Genomic DNA, 23,600 nt, shown 5'->3' with positions numbered 1-23,600 from the left:
GATCTTATCAATCTTCTCCCTCACTTTTTCTCTTCACAGGACATCTGAAGAGACAGAATCGCCATCTCTCCTCATTTGTGTTCGGTGGGCCAGGCCTCATGGTGGCCGCCGGGGAATGCCAGTGGATTGTAGTTGCTTGCTGGCATGTAAAGGAGCTAGTTCCCTAAAGGAGTTAAATGCTGTAGAACAGAGCCCAAGATATGCCAGCCATTTTATAAATACTAGTAGTAGTAATCGTAGCAGGAGTAATAGTATTGGAGCATAGAGGATTGGCCTCCTTTTGCAAATGTTCCCTTTGATTTCTCCAGCCTATCAAATGAGAGGACTCCTCGACTCACCACTATCTTAGTCCATTGTTTCTGGAAGAATTTAGGGTTGCAGGTCTTCGAGGCAGGCTATAAAATGCTGCTTTGGTTTACAGGAGCTCCTGGCCCGTTGGAAGCCCTACTGGGGAGACTGACGCATTAGATACTGGGCTGGCAGGGCTGCCAGGGCACCTCAGGGCCTGGCTCTTTAGACAGGGCTCTCCCCGGGGCTGAAGCTCACGGGAGGGCTCAGCTGCAGGGACCCACTGACGTTAACTCTCAGCTGCCAACTTTGCTCAGAGAGAGGAAGTTCTGCAGCTTCCTGGAAGGGCGGGCCCAGCAGGGGCCAGAGGACGTTGTGCAGAGACCGAGGATGGAGAATCTTTCCGAGGTTGCCTTGCACTCTCCATCTTCAAAGCCTCACCCCTACCTTGGCAGCTGGCAAGGCGGTGGCACCCCACCAGGGAGGGCCGGGACCAGCCAGGTCCTGGTTCCTTCCTTTGTCCTCCAGACACTGAGAAGGTGTGGTGTATTACGCTGATTCATGGTCTGCGTTGACCACTGCTCAGAGCCCATTTGTCCACTGACGCCTTCCTCCTTCTTAGGACACCATTCTTTTCAACCAAAGAGAGCCCAAAATACATACTATATTCATTTTATGTAAACCCCCGGTTGTGGTACAGTGGCTGGGGTTCCCCTTTGGTCCCTGAAATTTTTCTTATGACTCTGTTGGTTTGCATTTGCGTAAGTGCTGGGTAAAACAGGAAGGTGCTCGTCGAGCTCAGAGGTCTCTCCAGATGCCCCCACTTTAAAGATTGTGTTCTGTTCGCTCACAGCGTGGCTTTGGTGACAGCTTTTCATGTTTCTTGTTTCATGTATCTTGCTAACTCTACAGCCCCCTCCCGGAAGACAAGAACAGCGTCTTGCATCCTGCAGGATACCTGCACCTATTGCTGGAGGAATATTCCATGATTCAAGTCAGTAATTAATCCAGCTCTCTTTTCTTGAGCACCTACGTGTGTTGGGTAGGTCTCCAGGGAACACAGACATGCGCAGACGGTTAACGAAAAGTGAGGAGGCAGCAGAGTGGAGAAAGAGTAGTAACTTTAGAGTTTGGTGGGAGTGAGACCGTTAGGGTTGAGAAAAGGCAGATAAGAAAGGTTGAAAGGGGAGGGGTGGTGGCTGAAGACAAAGGGGGATTACTGGGGGCCGGAGCAGCTACATAAGCTGTGAAGTGAGATACGAAGGATCCCAGATAGAAGGAAAGAGATTCAGAGCACAGGCAGATAAATTGATTCTGGAAAGAAGAGGGTCACCCTTTCAGTAGACTAAGGGAAGGAAAGAAGACGGAGCTACATTTGGACATGGATGTGGAGGGGAAAGGGCTTCACCACTAATGCCCTTGGGTTTTCACTGCTAAATGAATCAAAGGGTCATGAGTCCTGAGCTTAAGGAGCTTATGCTGCTAAGGATCCGTGGCTGGGGTGACTTGAAAGTGGCATCTATGACATAGAAATGGCTGTGTGGCCTGTTGGAGGAGATCCGGAAAAAGGGAAGAGAAAGAAAAGCAAAGCTGGGAAACAGAGTAATCCCTAGGGTCATCTTTCCCTCCCTCCCTGTCCTCATCCCGCTTACCAGGATCCAGAAGCCCCCAGGGAACACTCCCCTGAACCGGCCTTCCCCAGGCTCCCAGGTACCCCAAGCCCAACCTTCCCTGTTCCCTCAGAATGCCCCTTGCCGGCTTCCTGTCAGCTAAGCATTGCTATTGTTTCAGTAGCTGCTCTCGGCTTCCGGCACTTTTCTCTGTCAGATAATAGTGTGATATTCTTGGCGGGTGGGGAGGTCCCCATAAGATTTTGGCTCCCACAGACTTTACATCAGCTCTGGATCAATATACCCAATTCTTAATTTTCAGAGAGATAGTGCAACAAAGTATCAATTTACCATATGGCCAACTTGTCAAATTTACCAAAAAACCAGCTTCCTAAAGCTTGTTTCAAGGAGTACTCTCTGTATGAATATATTCATGCATATATTTTTCTCAAATAGAGTCAGTGAATATAAATATATTCTTCATGCATAGTCAATGATTCTGAAGATGTTCAACAAATAGGAATTTATTTTTATTGTGAATATTGTTAATAAATACATACTTAGTATGGGCTGGACCATGCCCCTCCAAAATTCATATGCTGAAGTCCTAATGCCCAATACCTTAGAATGTGACTGTTTGGAGATAGGGTGTTAAATGAGGTCATTAAAGTAGACCCTGATCCTGTAAGACTGGTGTCTTTAAAAGAAGAAGAGAAGCACGTGGGTGGCTCAGTTGGTTAAGCATCCGACTTTGGCTCAGGTTATGATCTCATGGTTCGTGAGTTCAAGCTGTGTTGGGCTCTGTGCTGATAGCTCAAAGCCTGGAGCCTGCTTTGGATCTGTTTCTCCCTCTTTCTGTGCCCCCCTCCATCAAAAATAAATTAGAACATTTTTTTAAAAAAGAGTCTCTATACTTTACAAAAAGAAGAAGGAGAAGAAGGAGGAGGAGGAGGAGGAGGAGGAGGAGAAGGAGAAGAGGAAGAGGAGTTAGGACACAAGCACAGAAGGAATACAATGTAAAGATACAGGGAAAAAATGGCCATCTATAAGCCAAAGGCAGAGGCCTCAGAAGAAACCAAGCCTGCCAACACGTTGATGTTGGACTTCTAGTCTCCAGAACCATGATAATATACATTTCTGTTGTATAAGACACCCAGTCTGTGTTCCTTTGTTAAGGCAGCCCTAGCAGACTAACATAATAATCTTATAACTGTATTTTAAAATAGAAGATGTATTTCCTCAGTACTTAAAGGAATGTTTGAATTTGTCAAAAAGTTTGCATTTTCAAGTAGTCTTCTCAAATATATTCAAGAAGAAGATATTCATTTAACATTTTAAAAGTCTTCACATAAATCTGTTCAAATTCATTGATTCTTTGCAGGAAGAAGATTATTTCTTACACCACGATTTTGATAAATGTGGCAGATTGGTCATTAATTTACAGCAAATCTGGCTGTTTCGCCTGTTCGTACGTGTGATTAGACGATCCTCTGTACAGAGGGGCTGACGGTGTGGGGCCTGGGGGGGGGGGTCTGCATGGAAATTCTCATTGCCCTCCCTGAGTGCCCATCCCAAATGTGACTCCCTGAATTCTCACAACAGGCTCAGGAGATAGATGAGTATCCCATGGTACGTGCAAGAATATCAGAACTTAAAGCAGTTAAATCACTCCCATGGTCACAGAGCTAATCATTAGGTAGAACATTCCCTAGTTCTGATAGGTCTAGATAGGGCAAGTCCCAGCTATGTGACCTAAGACAAGTGGATTAACTTCTCTGTACCTCAGTTTCTTCATTTATAAAATGGGAACAACATTACTATTCACCAGATGGGCTTGTTGAATGGTTCAAATGAAATAATATATGTGCTTGGCATCAAGACTGGCACATACAAAGTCCTCTAATTTTAGCTATTGCTGTCAATTTAGGAAATATGATAAGTATAACATAAGACATTATATAGCAATGTTTCCAAAGTGCGTTCAGTTTTTGAGATGAGGAAATTAAGGCCAAGAGAAGCTGAGTGAGGGACTCAGTTGGGGCTCTCCAGTCTTTTGTTCTATTTAGGCCTTCACCTGATTGGCAAAGGCCACCCATATTAAGGAAGGCAATCTGCTTTACTCAGAGTCCACCAATTTAAATGTTCATCTCCAAAAACACCCTCACAGGAGCATCCAGAATGATGTTTGACCAAATATCTGGGCACTGTGGCCTAGCCAGGTTGACAAATAAAAGACTAACCATCACAATGTCTTTGCCCAGCTCCATCAAGAATTTCCCGAGAGCTTACACGTGTCACTGAATCTTACCTTATGCCCCGGATGCCCTGGGAAGGGGAGGAGGGGCTGTGGGATAAGGCTGAGTCTTGAGCCTTGCTCTCCATCTTTTCTCCTTCCAAAGAAAAATGCTGGAATGAAACCATTTACTTCGTTGTATCAGGTTGGTAAGGTTGTAGGTGAATGTTTTTTCCCTCTTGTCATTTCTTTTGATATGGTTGTAATGTTTTCATTATTTATTAACTATAAGCTAGCATGCAACTTAACAAATCAGAGGGAAAATGTGCTTATAATCGCTTTAATTATGGTACTTGTTTAAAGTTTGCTTAAGCAATTTCATTTTTTAAAAATCAATATTTTTGAGGTAGAATTGCTGACATCAAAAAATGATTTTCAAAACACTCTGTATCTATGTAGAAAAGGTATGAAACTCAAAGCTAAAGTCTACATCAATTAAAATCTCACCATCTTGAATGTCAGGGGAAGGATGCACCTTGGAAACTGGCCTAACATGAAAAGGGCAAAAAATCAGTTTTTTGAGTGTTAAAACTATAAAACAGAAATCATAAGGCAAGAGCTGTATGGCAGTGTTTAGATTATTATCATTATTAGGTAAGCTTGCTAAGGTCAGTAGGTAGAAACTCTCATCTAGTAAACAATGCAAATAATAATGCTATAGGAATACTCAGCTGGCCAGACATCTAAAGCATGCCAAAGAAGGATTCTAATAAAAATGAAACCCTTATATTTAATTAACCTCATGGTGCAGGAAGGCCAAGTTTCTTCTTGAGACTGAGAGAAGTTCCAGGCTTTATGGCTGCACAATGGCAGGGAAGAGAGAAGACCCGCGTTGTCTTTCTTTAACATCACAATCAACCCAGCATCTTTGTTGGGTGCCTGGGACTCACAGCCAGGGTACAGGGGTGACTGGAGGAGAATGCTGGACAAAAAGTAAATTAAGGCCATTTTTGCTAATAGACCCACCTTGAAGGAAGTTCGTTCAAAAATGGCATTGCCTATTTTGAACCAGAGACTTCACATCCTATAAATGTTCAGGGCTGCCCAGAAGTGGTAAAGGCAGAAGAAAAAAAGAGAGGATGAGCATTTTAACACAATTCGCAGATTACTGCTTTTCTCACCACCAACAAAAAAAATCTCCCAAACCTTGAGGAATGGAAGTGGAGGAAGGAGCAGCGCTGCTGACAGGCTTTCTCCCTGAGAGGCGGGAGTCACACCATCAGAGCTGTGAAAATGAATCATGTCTTTTCTATCAAGACTTCGCACAGATTTTCTGGGAAACTTGTCATTGAGGATACAATAGAGATGACTGTCCTTTTTGGTAGCCGAGCGTTTTCAGGAAGAGACAGTGAATCAATTGGGGGAATAAATTGCAAATTAAAACAAAAATTAAGGTGTGTAATGTGGTTTTTGTGGGCTATGTTTACCATTTCAGGGAGTCAGCAGAGCCAGTCTAGCTGAATGAGAAAATGTCAGATTTTGGTTGCAACGGTGTAAAGGGGTGACCTTTTTGGTCTCCCCCTTTCATGCTAGGGGTGGCTCTTTTCAGAATAGCACTCAAGAACATCATCTGTAAGGCGCCTCTCAGTTACAAGGCAATCCCATGTGCGTCATTATATTCAAGCTTCACGAAAGCAGATTTACGATCCCTATCTTCTAGATAAGATAGTTTAAGGTCACAGCTAAGGACACTCATTCTTTTTTTTTTTAAGTTTATTTATTTATTTATTTTGAGAGACAGTGGAGAAGTGGCAGAGAGAGAGGGAGAGAGAATGCCAAGCAGGCTACACACGGTCAGCGCAGAGCCTGACGCAGGGCTCGAGCTCACGATCTGTGAGATCATACCCTGAGCTGAAACCAAGAGTCAGATGCTTAACCGACTGAGCCACCCAGGTGCCCCTGGGGCACACATTCTAACTCAAAGTCCAGGGTCTCTCTACTTCAGCATAAGATGGACCCACTCAGTCTAGAGATGGGCAGAGTGGCTGATGGAATTCCTTGTTGGCTCCTTGTTAAGGAGACCGACCATCTCATTTTGCCCAGGACTGAAGGGTTTTCCAGGACGTGGGAGACTCCTGGGCAAATTGAGACAGCTGGTCATCTTACTTGTTATGTTACCAGAAATCCTCATACAATACCCTCCAAAAGCCACACTGAATGGTAAAATTGTTAGGAGGACAGTTATATATGCATGTGATTTGCATGGAATTTAACTTCTACTCAAACAGTATTTGCAAGCATTTTAAAATTGAACATTTTGTGGGGTGCCCGGGTGGCTTAGTCGGTTAAGCGTCCGACTTTCACTCGGGTCATGATCTCGCGGTTCGTGGGTTCGAGCCCCGCGTCGGGCTCTGTGCTGACTGCCAGCTCAGAGCCTGGAGCCTTTTTCAGAGTCTGTGACTCCCTCTCTCTCTGACCCTCCCCTGCTCATGCTGTCTCTCTCTCTCTCTCCTAGAAATAAATAAAAAACATTAAAAAAATAAAATAAAATTGAACATTTTGCTATTCTAAGATTGTGATTTTGACTATTTTTTTCTTCCCCATTTCTTCTCCATTGTTGTCTCAAATCTCCAAGGGGTGGAGGTGGAGGAAGGAGAGAAACAGGAAAAGAGTAAGTGAAGAAAGACATTTGCTCCCATCTTTAACATGTGATCTTGGTTGCAGTGTGTTGAGGACTGATCTGTAGTAATTCTCAAACCTGAACATTGTGGTGGACGTCCCCTAAGGTGGCCGCCGACGATTCCTGCTTCTTGGTATTCATGATCTTGTGTCCTTCTCTTCCTCTGAGTGTATCTAGATTTGGATTTGTCGTGGGGAAGTCCTCCTCCCCCCACCTCCCAGATGCTTAGCTCTGAGGAAAGCCAGAGATCCAGATGGTGAGGAGCTAATGTTCCCAGCTAGTAGCCGGGGGAGACCTGCAGCCCTGTCGGCCACGCCAGTGAGCCTAGAAGCAGGTCCTCTAGCAGCAGCGGGCTCTGGAGAGGATTGCAGCCTGAACCAACACCCAGACCAGAGCATCACGAGAGACCCTGAGCCAGAATCAGAGCGCAGTCAGTTCCTATTTTTGACCCATACAAACTCTGAACTAATAAATGTTGCTTGTTTTCAGCCTCTGTGTTTGAGGATAATTTTCCCAGAAGCACTGATAACTAATACAAATGTGCATCAGAATCACCTGACTAACAACTTGATAAAATGTAGATTTCCAGGACTCACCCATGGAGATGTTATTCTTCTAAAGGTGTGTCCTGAAGTCTTTAGTCTTCACCAGGAATCCCTGGAGAATCAGAACTGAACAAACCTTTGCTTAAGAGCACCATCTCTAGAATAAACAGTCCCTGGGAAGGCCTGGAGGGAGGGAAGGCTACAGAGAGGTATGGCTGCCAGATAAAATACAGGACACAGAGTTACATGTGAATTTCAGATAAATAACAAAAGGTATTTTAGCATGAGTTTGCCTCCGTGCAGTATTTGGGGCATATTCATACCGAAACATTATTTGTTATCCGAAATTCAAATTTGACTTGATGTTCTATATCTCTGCGTCTCAGCACTGTCCAGAGGTAAGGCCCCACGCGAAGTGAAGGCCCAGTGGGAAGTGACATGATGTCTTCCTACCGCAAATGGCAGGATTTTCATCCCTAAGGGGCTGATGAGAGAGCTGCATGCCACCCCACCGCCCTTCTCCCACCCCAACACGGCAGGCAGGCCGCCGTCTAAGGCTCTGGGATGGTCTCATCAGAGGGCTTAGGGGAGTGGCTGAGGAAGCCCTTCCCCACAGCCTACCCCACTTCTGATGGGCTGGAGGCCTGAAAGGTGGGTGCAGGGTTGGTGACAGACCCTGGGTGGCCAAGTTGTGTGGGCGAGGAGGCCCAGTGCACCAGGGCCCAGGACAAGGCTGGCCCCACCTGTGTGGACGCTGCTGCCTGGTGGGCGCCACCCACAGTGCCGGGAACTTGTTCCTTTGGGTGCTGTTGATATCAGCCTTTTCCAGAGCAGAGAATGAATGCCAGGCTTCTCCCACATCCCTCCAGGAACTCAGCTGAATGCAGCTGCTCATAATAAATGTGTGCATGTCTTATTCCGAGTATGTCTCAGTCTCTGATGAGTTCTATTTATTGCAGCTCTCCACCCTGTAAAGAGGAGGATGGTTCCAGAGACATTCCTTAATGACTGAGGTTAGCTTTTAATTCTTTGGTATACGCTTTCTTGTCACAGGCAACGGTCTTAATTTTGATGTTTTTATTTTCAGCTATCAAATATCCGCAAAGAGAGAATGAATGAGGATATAAGTGTGAGTGTGAGTGTGTATGTGTGTGTGTAAGGGGGGTGCAGGGACTGGTTGGTAGACTGAAATGCTTAAGGCTGGGATGGAGGATAAAGGCTCAGAAAATGTGCAGCTGTGGTAAAATCAAAGCCTCAAATCTGCATTGCAGCCAGACACGAAAAGTGGGGTCTCATCCCTCCGAGTTCTGGGTCAGCCCCACCCAGACAGAGGTCTGCCAAAGCTGGAAACCCTCAGGAGGGGAACCCGGAGGCATCTCCCTCCTGAGTGGAACTGTGGAGAGCTCTGAGTTTCTGTGAGGAAGGGAAGAGGTTTGGAATCAAATGTGCAGAATCTCTTTTCTGCCGTGGAGACTCCAGAGGGCTCTCAGAGAACTCCTCGGGCTGCTTCCAAACACCGCCATGGCGGAAACAAAACAAATTTGAAAAGTAGAAATCCAACAGTGACGGTGCCATTTCACACCTTGAAAGTCAGGGCAATCCCACGAGATCAGTTCTGGGATCCCCTCCTCCACCCCACACCCGTGGCTGACTTGGAGGGCCTGAGGGTACCAAGGATCTAGATACAGAGAATGGTACACTGCTGGGAGGGCCCGGAATCCCCGCTCCCTTTTTGGCTTTCACCTTGGCCTCTCTGGTTATCTGAAAAATCAATAGCTGCCTCAGAGGTTTATTGTGAGCGTTAAGTGCAGTGATGTATATAAAGCACTTGGCATTAGCACTCAATAAGTGGAAGCTAGTGTTATTTCACTGTGTGTGTGTGTATGTGTGCGCGCGGTGTGTGGTGGCAATGTTGGGGTCAGAGGGGAGTGCTTCAGTGTAGTTAAAAAAAAAAAAAACTCTAGCTGAGACAGGGTTCATATATCTGCCTGGAGTCTTTTGGGCTGGAAAGAATTACCAGACCATTTAATGCAATCCCTCTGCTTTAGAGATTATGAAACAGATGCAGACAGGTGAGGGCTTGCTCAGGATCTCACAGCTACCTCCTTTTCTGGGACCCCTGATCTTGCCTACACAGTAAGGAAACGGCCATCCTTTTAGCCTAGAAACTCCACTGAGATGGTGTCCAGTTACTGCAGCAGCAGCTGACAGTCGCTAACACACCTCCCTGAGCGTTCCACTGGATACTTTCAGACATCACAACCACCACTATGGGCACCTGAACTTGTTGTGAATGAATGAAAGTGCTACGGTCTCCACTCCTGAGAGAAGAACTAATAATTAAGTACAAAGGCAAGTCTGAGTTTGAAGTTAATGACTATGGAATTCCGAAATGATTTTGAGATAAAACGAATACTTTACACTAACGTGCATTGCACTAGACAACATTGCTTAAGAAAAACCGCTCTGTTAAACTTAGGAGACAAAGATCATGTCTGTTATTTTAATTCATGGTCTCAGGGAGCTTGGAGAGGGGGAGAGGCCTGTGAGGGGTTTGAAGCTTTTAATGCTTACGTGCAGAAATACGACTGTTTTTCTGAAGCGGATTAGCTTTTAAGGATGTAGCATTGACTGAGTACTTGGTATGTGTTTTACTTCTATTTACTTGTGTAATCTTCATGATAGTTTTAGGAAACAGGTGCCAGAGTTATACCATTTTACAGATAAGAAAGCTAAGACCAGAGAGCAACTTATGCAAGAACAAATAGCTAATAAATTGCATCACTAGACTGAATTTTGGAATTTGGCTACAGAGCCCTACCCACTATGCTCTGCCCCCTTGAAGGAACCAAGGTACCAAATCTAAGAGACTAGGAACTATTGAGATATTTGTTTCTCATGAACATATACTTTTCATTGTATTACTATTCCAAGGTCAAGTATATGGGGCCGAGTCTCATGGTCCCTAATGCCATCTAGCTTCCCCTACCGTAGTTGGTCCGGAAATCCCCTGGAAACGTAGATGGGATCTTTAACAGTCTCCAGTATTCACCTTTTACTTTGTGCTGCTAGATGAAAGTCAGGACCCAGCTCTGCTCTTCAGTCCACAAATGGGGTAAGGAGCCAGCACCAGGCTCAGATTATAGATTTTTGTAAAAGATGCTTCCATGAACCCACCCCCAAGAGCCCACCAATATCCGCTTAGAGGGAGCAGGATGTCCCAACTCATTTCTTAGTCCCCTTTTTCCTTTTCGTTTTGATTCAGAGATGATGATATCATTGCTTCTGAGGACACGTTAGACCTCAGAAATCTACAGCAAACTCAGTAGCAAGTAAATACGTGGAGAAGAGGCACTTGCTGGTACTTCAGTTTAAATAAATGAACAAATGCTCCGACGCCCTTTTTATATGCAAGGAAACATGCTGCACGTGCACACACATGCTGCCTGAGCTGTGCCCACTCTGCTGTCCCTATGTGTTCTTTCACTTAACGTATCCTGTAGCACATTCCATACTCAATACTCTCACCCAAAGATTTACCTCATTCTTTCTCATGATGTCATAGAGCTGCATTGTTTGGATGTATCAGAATTTATTTAACCATCATCTGTATTAAAAGACATTTTTGGGCTCCTGAGTGGCTCAGTCAGGTGAGTGTCTGACTTCAGCTCAGGTCATGATCTCGGGGTTCATGGGTTCAGGCCCCGTGTCAGGCTCTGTTCAGATAGCTCAGAGCCTAGAGCCTGCTTCAGATTCTGTGTCTTCCTCTCTCTCTGCTCCTCCCCACTTGTATTCTGTCTCCCTCTCTCTCTTTCTCTCTCTCAAAAATGAATATTTAAAAAAAATTTTAAATAAGACATTTTATTTTTAATTTTTAAAAAAAATTTTTTATGTCTATTTATTATTGAGACAGAGAGAAACATAGCATGAATGGGGGAGCGGCAGAGAGAGAGAGGGACACACAGAATCTGAAGCAGGCTCCAGGCTCTGAGCTGTCAGCACAGAGCCCGATGTGAGGCTCAAACCCACAAACTGTGAGATCATGACCTCAGCCGAAGTCGGATGCTTAACTGACTGAGCCATGCAGGTGCCCCAATAAGAGACATTTTGAATGTGTCTTTCTCATGGTCTCACAAATAATATTTGAAATTAATATTTCCACACAAACGTGTAATTTTGTTTTGCCTCGGTTTTGTTATTTTGGGAAGAAAATTCCTTGAAGTGGAACTGTTAGGTCAGAGGATATTTGTATTTGAATTTGTATTTAAATTTAATCAATATTTCCTCATCATCCTACAAAGCGGTTACACCAACTTGCTCTCAGTGAGAAGGAATTGTATTTTAAAAAAATTTTGGGGGGCGCCTGGGTGGCTTAATCGGTTAAGCATCCGACTTTTGCTTAGGTCATGGTCTCGCGGTTTGTGGGTTCTGGCCCCGCGTCGGGCTCTGTGCTGACTGCCAGCTCAGAGCCTGGAGTCTGTTTCAGTCTGTGACTCCCTCTCTCTCTGACCCTCCCCTGCTCATGCTGTCTCTCTCTCTCTCTCTCTCCTAGAAATAAATAAAACATTTTAAAAAATTTTTTTAATGTTTATTTTTGAGAGAAAGACAGAATGTGAGCGGGAGAGGGGCAGAGAAGGAGACACAGAATCCAAAGCAGGCTCTGGGCTCTGAGCACAGAGCCCAACGTGGGGCTCAGACTCACAAACTGTGAGATCAGGACCTGAGCCAAAATCGGACGCTTAACCAACTGAGCCCCCCTGAGAAGGAATTTTAAACGCTGGGTCTGGCACCCTTATTATCTGAGTAGATTCTCAGATGAAATGCAGCTTTGCTGTGTGGTTTAACAGTTAAGTCAGATGATGAATGTATGAAATGGAATGGGTGTATTTGTCAAGATGTTTTGAGGAGGTGAGGGAGACTGCTGGACCCCTGGTGGTGAGTTTCACGCCACAGGAGAAAAATTGGGTGCGGTTTTCATGTCTGGCAACTAGCAAGTCGTCACTTGCACGGGATATTTCCCATATGTCACCGGGACCTCCTAACACCATAACTCTTTTGATCTACACCTACGTTGGTAAAGGGAATATTTGTGATTCAAACTTGTACACTTTACTGGTTACATCAGATAATCACATGGAATTCATATCTGGAAAATCCACCTTTCCCTCTGAAATGTACATCTTAAAGTGTGCGTCCCTGGGTCAGGTTAAGCTAAAGTGACTTGACTTTCTTCTTCCAAGTCTCCTGAGAATCCAGCAATTCCTTTGCCTTTGGCTTCTACCAACTCCCATCTGGTCTGGAGGGTTCTGTGCGTAGGTAATGATGCCTTGGGACTTTTTGTCCTCACCCGAAGTTGCACAGCGGTAGAGAAACAAGGCTGGCTATGACTTGTCAGCAGAGAAGATGAAAGCCATCAGCCACAGTAAGCATTGTAGATTAGCTCTGAACTTCGGTGTAAATCCCATCCTCATCCTTCGTGACCAAGGCTGGTAACAAGTCGACCACATTACTAACCTATTCTATATCTGGTATGATTTACTACATCGTCTCCAGGCACCTGCAGGTGACACCTGGCCTGATCTAAAACCATACTTAGATGGTAGAGAATAAATTTCCTGCTCTGCCACACCCATATTCTGTTAACAAAACGGAGTGTCTACCCCATGTCCAGTCCTGGGCCAGGCACTACGGGAGATATGAAAGAAATATAAAGCAGTTGGACACAGGCAAATCAGAAAAGAGTACATGCAGAGAAGAGAATAGCTGGGAAGCTGGTCGAGCGATTCAGGAAGGAGAGGTGAATGCTAGCAAAGGCAGGAGAGAAGCAACACATTTCGGAATCACCAAAGGAAGAATAAATCAGGCAGCATATGCCACTAGAGTGCCGAGGGCACAGGCTAGATTCTGCTCTCTGCCCCACAGCTGTGTGGCCGAGGCCCCAAAATGTTCTGGGCTTCTGTTCTCCACCTGTAAAATTAGGACACGAATACTGTCTCCACCTCGCTGGGTTATTGAGATCAGTGAGTTAGCATACAGCATGTGGGCCGTCTCATCATAGTGAGTGCTCAGAAATGTTTGCTCTCTTCCTCATCTACCCATCTCTGTGGCCCACACCCGTCTTGTGGGAAGAGGTTGCCTTCAGAGGAAGATGAGGGAGAAGAGGGCTGAACAATGACATCTGTTTTCCAGGGGGCGCCGTTAGGTAGATAGGGAATGTTCAAAGTGGCAACGACTCAGAAGGGGACAGTAGGATTGACTTTTGATATCTGGAGTCTGAAATGATGGTGGGCTAGTCCTTGTGGTGGTTCAGAGCTGGGAGGCCGGGGAGGCAGGAATCCTAAGCAGGGAGGCCAAGATTATTCAAGCCACATGTGTCTCTGAATTCTTAGAAAGGCAACAGCAGCTGTGGCTGAGGTGAGCAAGCAACCTGAGACCTGGGGGCTCAGTAATAAAGACCCTAAAGGTGAAGCCAACATCGTATAAATGACCAGACCACACAGAAAAGTAGGCACCCTCCTGAGATAGATTAGGCACCCACATTAGGGTTCCAGGCTTTCGTCCATTTTTGAGTTGACGAGAGTAAGGAGGCTGGTGTAAGAACCCACTGCTCCTGCTTTCATTCTACATCAGAGTATGTCCGAGTCGTCTGGATTAACTTCTGGGAATAGGTGCATATCAATCTGTATATATCCAACAGCTTCCTGCTGAGCTAGGGCAGAAACAACAAAATCATTCTATCCACATTTACTGAGTTCTCCCAGAGGTCAAGTGCCTGACATGTACAGGACTCTTTCTGTTTGTAGGACTGGAATTGAGAGAGGGCATGGGAAACTGAGAAAGCAGTGACCAGAACGGCTGGTAATCAACTGGCTGATACAATGCTGTATCTTGACAAGACCACTGTCTCAGGTAAGAGATCCGCCTGCACCCCACTTTCTTGAAGACAGTAGGGTGAAATCGTGACTCCCGACACGAGCTGAGAGCAAAGTCAGAGCGAAAGGACTACCCCTGCCCGTTCTGTGAGCTTGGGCAAGCCACCCAGCCTCCCTGTGCCTCAGTTTCCTCCTATGCAATAGCACAAAAACATCCCTGCTCTGTGGCAAGGCTCTGTGAGCACACCTGGAAGCACCCTGTATAATGTCGAACTCTGTGATGACAATACTTAGTGCTGTATGTATTCCAGGCTTTTCGTGATTGTCTTGAGTTACCGCAGGAAATTCCTCTGCTCAGAACCAGCATCTGAGGGGCAACTGTAAGAAAGTGAAGTTTGTTTCCCATCTGTAGTGGGTTGAATTGTGGCCCTAAAAAAAAAAATAAGGTCCAAGGGTGCCTGGGTGGCCCAGTCCGTTAAGTGTTTGACTCTTGATTTTGGCTCAGGTCATGATCTCACGATTCATGAGTTCAAGCCCCAAGTCAGGCTCTGTGCTGACAACGTGGAGCCTGCTTAGAATTCTCTCTCCCTCTTTCTCTGTCCCTCCCCCATTCATGCTCTCTCTCTCTCAAAATAAATAAACTTAAAAAAAAGAGATAAGGTCCAAGTCCTAATGCCCCCCTCCTTTCCCAACACACCCCCACCCTGCAACCTGTGAATGTGACCTTATTTGGAAGGAGAATCTTTGCAGGTGTGGTTAAGTGAAGGATCTTGAGATAAGATCATCCTTCATTTAGGGCTGGCCCTACATCCAATGATTTTCCTTATATGAGAAAGGAGAGAGAAATTTGAGATACAGAGACCAAGAAGACCTGCAGAGATGCAGAGCAACGTATCTACATGCTGAGGAACTCTAAGGGTTGTTAGTGGCCACCAGAAGCCAGGAGAGAGGCATGGAACAGATTCCCTTTCAGACCTTCCAGAAGGAACCAACACTGCTGTTGTCTTGATTTTGGACAGGTGTCCTCCAGATTTTCGTTGTTTTAGGTCATTAGGTCTGGGGTCATTTGTTAGGGCAGCTGTGGAAAAGTAACCCCCTGTTCACGTAGAGGAGCCTCGTGAGGAGGACTTGCCAGGCTGCCGCTTCCCCTGGGCTGCTCCCCTGGCCCATCTGTCCTTGAGGACCATGTTTGCCCTCGGCGGTCGACACTCCCTTTGGCAACTTTTGGTGCATTACCGCTTTGATAACACTGCTCCCCTTCTGAGAAGCTGCAATGAGTTCCAGATGATTCCAAGAGACATTTAAGCACATTCTCACATCTCAACGTTTTGTTCTTGGGGGAATGGCCTGGACAGTCTCATTGCCTGGGGCCATCAAATTTGTCTCTCATGGTAACAAACATCGCAGTTGTGTGGTAGTTGACAAAGGAAACCACAGCGCGTGGTGATCTGTCTCTGGTTTGTTGCTTAGAACAGTGGTTCTCAATCATTAGGGTGTGTTAGAACCATGTGGAAGGCTCGTGAAAATACAGAAGATCGTTGGCTGCTTCCCTTCGCTCCTCCCTCCCCACAAGTTTCTGATTTAGTGGGTCTGGGGTGGGGCCCAAGATTTTTCATTTCTCACTCACTTTCAGGTGAATGCAAAGGTTCCGCACCCAACTACACGTGGAAACAGCAAGAGCTCAGAGCAGTGGTTTGCAAATTTTGCTACATGTTAGGATTACCTGAGAAGCTTCCCCAAACCCCAGGCCTAGGCTGCAACCCAAATTCGAATCTCTGGGGATAAGACCTGAGCATCAGTATTTTTTAAAGCTCCTCAGTGATTTTGATATCCAATCAGATTACAAGCCAGTGGCCTAGAGGCACTCCTTTGTCCCCCGGGCCGGATGGGGACACCTGGTTAGGAGGCTTAGGGCCCAACCCTTCCGGCCCAGCCCCATCCTGGCGCCCCACTCTATGGGTGGATAAAGGAAGGAGACAGCAGAGTTCTAAGGAAGTGTCCTCTCCCTGTGGCTACCACCAAAGGGCTCCATCTGGGGACCCAGCAAGAGAGTAAGGCTATATATAGCTGGTCCCAAAGCCCTGGGTACAAAGTCCTGTTTTCTGACACTCCTTGCTTTATGAATTTGATCAAGTTGTTTAACTCCTCTTTGTTCTCTTCTCCTTATCTACAAAATGGAGACAATAAAAATACCTACCTGAAACCAAACCTGGAGAAGACTGAAGGAGAAGATGTATTTGAAGCACCTGGCCCAGGTGCTATAAAGGGCAGGCGCTCAGTCAAGGCTCCTTTGCCTTCCTCACCGCCGGGGCTTTCTGTTCCCTTCTCATTCTCTAGTCTGAGCTGCTGGCGAAAAATCAGGCCTGTCCACTTGTCCCTTTGTTTCTCTTTTCACTCATTTCACTACGGGAGCTTGGAACCTGATCTCTTAGCGACACTCTTTCTACCATTAAAAGAAATCTTTGGGTTGGGGGAGGCGCCTGGGTGGCTCAATCTGTTAAGCATCCAATTTTGGTGACTTTGGCTCAGGTCATGATCTCATGGTTCGTGGGTTCAAGCCCACATCAGGCTAGCTACTGTCAGTCTGCTTCAGATCTTTTGTCTCCCAAGTCCTCTGCCCCTCTTCCCCTCTTGCTCTCTCTCAAAAATATATAAACATTAAGGAAAAGAAAGGTGGGGAGGAGCTTGGGTGGCTCAGTCGGTTAGGCTTATAGCTTCAGATTCTGTGTGTCCCTCTCTCCCTGCCCCTCCCCCATTCATGCTCTGTTTCTGTCTCAAGAATTCACATAAAAAATTTTTTTGAAGGGAAAAAAACGGGGGCACCTGAGTGGTTCAGTCAGTTGAGCGTCTGACTTTGGCTCAGGTCATGATCTCACAGTTTGTGAGTTTGAGCCCTGTGTCGGGCTCTGTGCTGACAGCTCAGACAAGGAGCCTGCCTCAGATTCTGTGTCTCCCTCTCCTCACCCTTTCTTTGCTCACGCTCGGTCTCTCTCAAAAATGAACATTAAAAATTTTTTTTACATCTTTGGGGCTACTACTTTTTTGTTCTGAGATTTCTTTAAAAAATATCTCTTTCCTTTCTAAGTAGTAATATACTTTATACCTTTTTCTCCACTTTGCTTTTTTTCACTTAACTGTATATCTTAAAGATTACTCCATAGTGGTATATGGAATCATTCTCTTTATTTCGTTATAGAGCTGCAGAACATTCTAGTGTCTGGAGGGGTACACCATAGTTCATTTTTCCAGTTCGCCACGAACAGAGGTTAGGATTGTTACCAGTCCCATACTACAACGGTGCAGCAATAAACATGCTGGTGCCTGCTTTTCCTGTTTTCCCTGTGGATCTTTGGGAAGGACTCCCAGGGCGCCCCCTGCTTCTGTGCCCCCACCTCAACCTGGTTACCGACTCAGGAATGCTAACTGTGGCCACCTGGCTCCCTTTCCCTGTGACTGGGCAGGCCTCCACAGCAGTAACAACAGAAAGGTGGTTTTGACTTCCGTCTGCCCCCGTCTTCTACCAGGGCATCTTCTTGGAGGCCCCTAATTCATGGCCAGAACCCTAGCTGTAAAGGAATCTGCGAAGTGTAGTTTTGGGGTCTCTCATCTCTGCCCCACAGCAAAGCTCCCAGGAAGGGACTGAGTGCCAATCACCACATCCTGCTCACCGACTCAATTCCTTTGTTTTAGAAATGAGGGAATTGAGGCCCTGGAGGAGTGTGTGAAGTGCCCACAAGGGTGCACGTAACCGTAACCGGTTCACCGTTCATGGCTGACAGCCATGGCATGTGGCCCCTCTGTCCGTGTCAACAGGAATGCTTGTGAATTGGAGTTTCATGGAGTCGACCACCTTAGAAAGGCAGAAGCCACTCCACACAACAGGAACTTTTAATTTTCTGTGTAAAACAACACAAAAACCCTCACAGACTCCTTTTTAGTCGATTATAATCAGTAACTGTTACGGGCTGAATGGTGCATGCCCCCTAGCCCCTGCCAATCCATATGTTGAAATCCTAAACCCCAGCACTTCACAGTGTGCCCAGTTTGGAGACCGGGTCTTTAAAGAAGTCATTAAGTTAAAACAAAGTCATTAGCGTGGGCTGTAATGCAATATGACTGTCCCCTAAGAGGAAATTTGGGTACAGACTGGCTCCGTGGCTGGGGACGGTGATGTGAAGACATGGGGAGAAGGTGGCCATCTGTAAGCCAAGGAGAGAGGCCTCAGGAGAAACCAAGCCTTCCAACACCTTCATCTCAGACTTTTAGTCTCCAGAATCATGGGAAAATACATTCCATTGTTTAAGCCGCCCATCTGGGGTACTGTTGTTAGGGTAACCCTAGCAAACTACTACAGAAACTGAGGTCTGGTAAGAAAAAACAATGAATAAAAAACATGCACTGGTAGGAGATTCATTTGGTCTCTCTAGTAAGTTGCTTCCTTCAGGGTTTCTTGCCATATACATTTATCCTAATGCCTTCCTTCTGGATGTTTCTGCTAAGTCAGACTCTTTGGCAACATTCTCTATGTCGGGACCTCACTCACAAATCTGCTTTCTGCATCTTGTACAGTTCAGAAGTCTCTGGAATGGTGAATTGACTGTAGATTTTTTAATTTTTTTATTTCAGAGAGACAAACAGTGTGAGCAGAGGAGGGGCAGAGAGAGAGGGAGAGACAGAGAATCCCATGCAGGCTTCACACCGTATGTGCACAGCCCAATGTGGGGCTTGAAAACACTGTCCGTGCAGAACCTGATGTAGGGCTTAAACTCACAAACCATGAGATCATGGCCTGAGCCAAAATCAAGAGTCGGACGCTTAACCAACTGAGCCACCCAGGTGCCCCTAATTGGCTATAGCTTTAAATGGTGATAGAGTCGCCAGTCCCCACAGAAAGACCACCTGAGCACCTGAGAGCTTTCGCCTCACTGGGCAGTCGTTGAGAACTGTCACTCACTTTCCTCTCCCACCCTCTTGGGAAGCTGTGGCAATCTTGCCCTAAATGTATTTTCCCCCATTTTCACAGGAAGTAAATGTGGCGTGCAAAATGCATTTTTAATGACTGAGATCTGCATTTGAAAGTATTTTCCATCTTTGCTGGGTCATTAAGTCTTTAAATTCTTCAGTATTTTAATGATTTTTATAGTGCAGTGATGTGTAGGTCTGTTCAAATTTTCATTCTCTCCATGCTCCCTTGCCCATAAGATGTTCTAGCAAGAGCTCACCAAAGGCTTATTGAACACATGGCACTGTTCTGAATGGGCCCATCCTTGGCAGCCCATCTCCTGCACTGGCAGTGATTAGAGCAGAGGCCCAGCGTTCCCAGGCTTAGGTTCTAAAGACAGTGAGAAGGGTGCAAATGACCCTTGGAAATCCTGTCAGAAGTTGCCATGTCGGAGACCATGACCCCACTTCTCACTAAGTCCTGCAGGCCCAGCTTTCCCTCCTGTGTTGGAACAGAATATTGCCTCTTCAGCGCAGCCCCAAGGGAAGGACAGGCCCGTGTCCAGGGCCGTGCTAGCTAGTTCTGACACAATGAGAAAAAGGCAGGAAACAAGGTCGCTTGGGAACAGCAGACTCCTATCCATTCACTGAGTGGAATTGCAGGCAGAATTCCCTGTCTTATTTAAATAGCATTCTCTCACTCGCTCTCTGTTGCTTGTGCTCTCTCTTGCTCTCTCCCCCTTTCCCTCTCTCTCTGTTAATTTTTAGTTTTGCCAAATGCATTTACAACATAGCTCAGTACAATATGGCAGACAGAGAGAGCACTGGACTGGGAGCCAGGATGCCCCGGTGGCAAAGTCTGTTCACAAACATTTTGGAGAGTGCTAGGGCCAAAGGACTTAAGGGGCCATAGACTCTTTTTTATTTTTTATAATTTAAGTTTATTTATTTTGAGAGAGACCGAGAGGGAAGCAAGGAGGGGCAGAGAAAGAGGATAGGGACAGGGAATCCCAAACAGGCTCCACACTGTCAGCACCGAGCCCGACACAGAGCTCAAACTCCTGACCAGAGCCAAAATCAAGTCAGATGCTCCACCGACTGAGCCACCCAGGTGCCGCCAGGGGCCACAGACTTGTAACGCCAAAAGAAATCGCAACTTTCTCTCGGGTTCACTTTCTTCACCTATAAGGTGCATGTTTTGGGGTTGGATGATCTCCAGGCTCCCTTGGTAAATTCCAGCTCAGGCTCTCAGCTGAGGAAGACTGGCCGCCTAGGACAGCCTTAACAACCCAGTGTTCTAGAAAAGCGCCAGCCCTCTTCCCACTCTGCCTGGAAATGCCACAAGAAGAGTTCAGTAAAAGGAAGAGCACAGGTGAGCAGTGGATTCCAGAAAACTGCTTGTCTCCAGGGCCTCTGTGGTTCAGCAGATCTTAATTTAGCGCCGGGTAAAGACAAGCCAGGGTGCTCTGTGTGGGAAAGGCAAAGACGGAGAAACTCCCTGACATGTGGAACTCCCAGTCTCGGTATCATTTTGAGTGTTTTTTGTTTGGGGGTGAAATTCCCTGGGGAAAAACTATGGTGTATCAGACACTCTTTTTGGCCTCCGTTTCTAAATTCAGATCTTTGGGGGGCTGTGGTAATCATTTGTGCCGTTCACCAAATATTTCCGTTCTCTTTCTACTAGGCACATAGTAGGATTATTTATTTCTGAGCCACTGAAGCCAAGCGTGGCTGTGGGACTTGCCGTGTGAGTGAAATGTGAGCGGCGTGTTTTCCTTCCAGGCGGAACCTTCTACCCTATCACACGGCTCCCCTGCGGGCCGGCCCCTGCTGTGCCACGTGACGTCCCACGTGACGTCCCACGTGACGTCCCACGTGACGTCCCACGCTCCGGGTAGCGGAAGGCACCGGTGAGGTGTCTCTCGGTGAGGTGTCTCTCGGTGAGGACAAAGTGGGAATACAGACCTCCCTGATCCACGATGGACCTGTAATATGACCAAGAAATAAATGTTTGGGGGTGCCTGGGGGGCTCAGTTGGTTAGGTGAAGCGTCCGGCTCCTGCTTTCCGATGGAGTCCCCATCTCTCTGTTCGCGACTTTGAGCCCCGGGTCAGATTCCGCGCTGACAGTGCGGAGCCCGCTTGCGATTCTCTCTCGCTTTCTATTTTTCTGCCCCTTTCCTGCTTGTGCTTTCCCTAGCAAAATAAACTAAATAAACATTAAAATATTCATTTTTGTTCTTTTAAGTCCTGGAGATTTAAAAAACCTTTATCATGGAAGTCTTCAAACATACAAAAGCAGAAACAATAGTATATCCCACCCACTATATCCATTCTTCAGCTTCCATGATTATCAAGACGTAAGCTGCTGTGTTTGGGGCGAGCTACTACTAGCTACTACTATAGCACAACATGGGCTAGTCCTGAGTAAACCCAGGGGGAGGAGCGTGATTTTATAGAAATACTAAATGAATGACAGCTAGGTAAAGAGCATGGGAACATTTATGAGACTTGATATTTTTAATTTTTTTAACGTTTATTTATTTTTGAGAGAGCAAGATGGGGGGAGAGAGAGAGAGAGCATGAGCAGGGGAGGGGCAGAGAGAGAGGGAGACACAGAATCTGAAGCAGGCTCCAGGCTCCGAGCTGTCAGCACAGAGCCCAATGTGGGGCTCGAACTCACAAACCACGAAATCATGACCTGAGCTGAAGTCCGACGTTTAACTGACTGAGCCACCCAGGTGCCTGAAACTTGAATTTTATGCCATATTTTGCATACAGTTTGTTATGCTTTGTAGGAATCCAGGAGAGTTGAACACCTGGATGAATTTGCTGAACGAAAAGTTGCTGGGCACCCCAAAGGGAACTGCTTTGCAGAATCCTTGTCTTTTTTTCTCAGCCTAAATCCACCTCCTTTGAATCAGCCTCCAGCTCTTCTGGCAGCTGCGGCTCATCTGCTTAATGGCTACATAAGGGTTTTCATGTGAGGAGCTGCCTGCCCCGTGGCTGTGTACACCAGCCTGCCTCAGCATTCTCTGCCTTGGCTTCCTACATCTTGTGCCACAGGGATGTGCTGCTGCTGCCGCTGCTGACCTCGGCAGAGAGTTCCAGAAGGATGAGACTGTAGAGCGTTCAGTGCCGTGTTCGCAACAGAGCCAGTTTTAGGTAGATCATTTTGAGTCACACTGGGACCTCAACATACATTTTTTTGTTATTCCTTAGGTATGCTTGTTACAGTGATGCCGGCATAGCAGAATGTCTCAACCCAACCCTAACTTGTGGCCTCCCCCACAGAGAAAGTGCGTTGTTATTAAAGTTTCTATACGTGCACACAAACAGCACATGGTGTGTTCCAGAGCTTTCTGTTCTGTCCTGCTGGGCAAGCTGATTGCTCCCGAGCCAGTACTATGCTGTTACTACGGTTTATCATGTGTTGCATTGAGCAAGACTCCCTTCTTTTGTTTTTCAAAAAGTTGACTTATTTATTTATTGAACTCCTCAAAAAGAAATCCAGCTGGAATTTTGAGTGGGGCTGCACTGAATTTGTAGGTGAATCTTTAATGTAATTAGGTCTTTATCGAGTCATCCAAGATAGGTCACCCTGTATTAGGTCCCCCGGTCCAAGAGCATGGAATGTGCTCTCTTTATTCAGATCATTTGGTTTCCTTTATTAAAATTTCAAAAATCTGTATGGAAGTCTTGTGTATTCTTGGTTAATACCTAGATGTTTTGTAATTCTTGTTGCTGTTGTAAAAGGTATCTTTTTAGTAATATTTTCTAGGAGCTATTGTGGGCGAAGACAGACTGTTGAGTTGTGCAGCTTGAACGTGTCCCTGGCAAACTTCCTGAGCCTTATTAGTTCTGATTTGTTTGAGTCTTTGTTTTTTGCTAAGCTGACATTGTTTCCCCATTGCTGTAGGAAGAAACATGCCCCGTTTAATTTCTGTGACAGACAGTGGTCGCAACTAAAGGGGCTGACTCAATGGGGAGCAGTGGAAAATGTTTCCTCCTCCCCCTACTACAGGAAGGGGGTGCCTCTGACGCTGACTTCTGGGTTCTCATCAGCTTCAGAGTCTTGCCTCCCCTCCCCCCTCCCCCCTCCACACCACCACTTGTGATGGAAGAAAAGACAGCCTCACGTTCTGGGCAACAAGGGAAGGGGAGGGGAGGGGAGGGAATGTCCCCTGAAAGTGAGAGGGAGAGATTTAGAGAGGAAGAAGAAGACCGAGGAAAAGGGAAAGACTCCTTTGAAGGGGGACTTTGGCAGGATGGAAGCTCAGTCTGGGAGCCTGGGAAGTATCAGGGACAGGAGATGGTAAAAGAGTCTCTGGTTCTAGAAGAGAACTGGACCAGAGACCCACCATCGAGCAGTTTCACCAAAAAAGCCATGGAGGGGGTGGGGGGCAAGGGTGGGTATCGGTCACCTAATGTGG

General features: G+C 46.3%; 1 protein-coding gene across 15 annotated transcripts in view; it reads left to right on the top strand.

Moving 5' to 3' along the window:
- VCPKMT (valosin containing protein lysine methyltransferase) overlaps nt 1-23,600 on the top strand; it is a 70,671-nt gene that overhangs the window by 21,665 nt on the left and 25,406 nt on the right. For 5 of the 15 annotated variants that reach the window (XR_005525509.1, XR_005525514.1, XR_005525511.1 and 2 more), the window contains exons 8-11: nt 1,201-1,330; nt 6,767-6,802; nt 8,316-8,369; nt 14,160-14,265. The exons of 1 other annotated variant lie outside the window; for it this stretch is intronic. The gene's annotated coding sequence lies outside the window, so the exon portion shown is untranslated. Of the gene's footprint in view, nt 1-1,200; nt 1,331-3,279; nt 4,337-6,766; nt 6,803-8,315; nt 8,370-9,493; nt 9,704-14,159; nt 14,266-20,951; nt 21,313-23,600 lie in introns of those variants that run through there. 9 more of the 15 variants (XR_005525516.1, XR_005525512.1, XR_005525513.1 and 6 more) reach the window with 9 other exon arrangements.

This window comes from Hyaena hyaena, unplaced genomic scaffold, assembly GCF_003009895.1.
Source record: "Hyaena hyaena isolate Hyena2069 unplaced genomic scaffold, ASM300989v1 scaffold_683, whole genome shotgun sequence".
NCBI classification, from domain to species: domain Eukaryota; kingdom Metazoa; phylum Chordata; class Mammalia; order Carnivora; family Hyaenidae; genus Hyaena; species Hyaena hyaena.
Note: the sequence above shows the minus strand (reverse complement) of the source record. Positions and strands in the feature narration are given on the sequence as shown.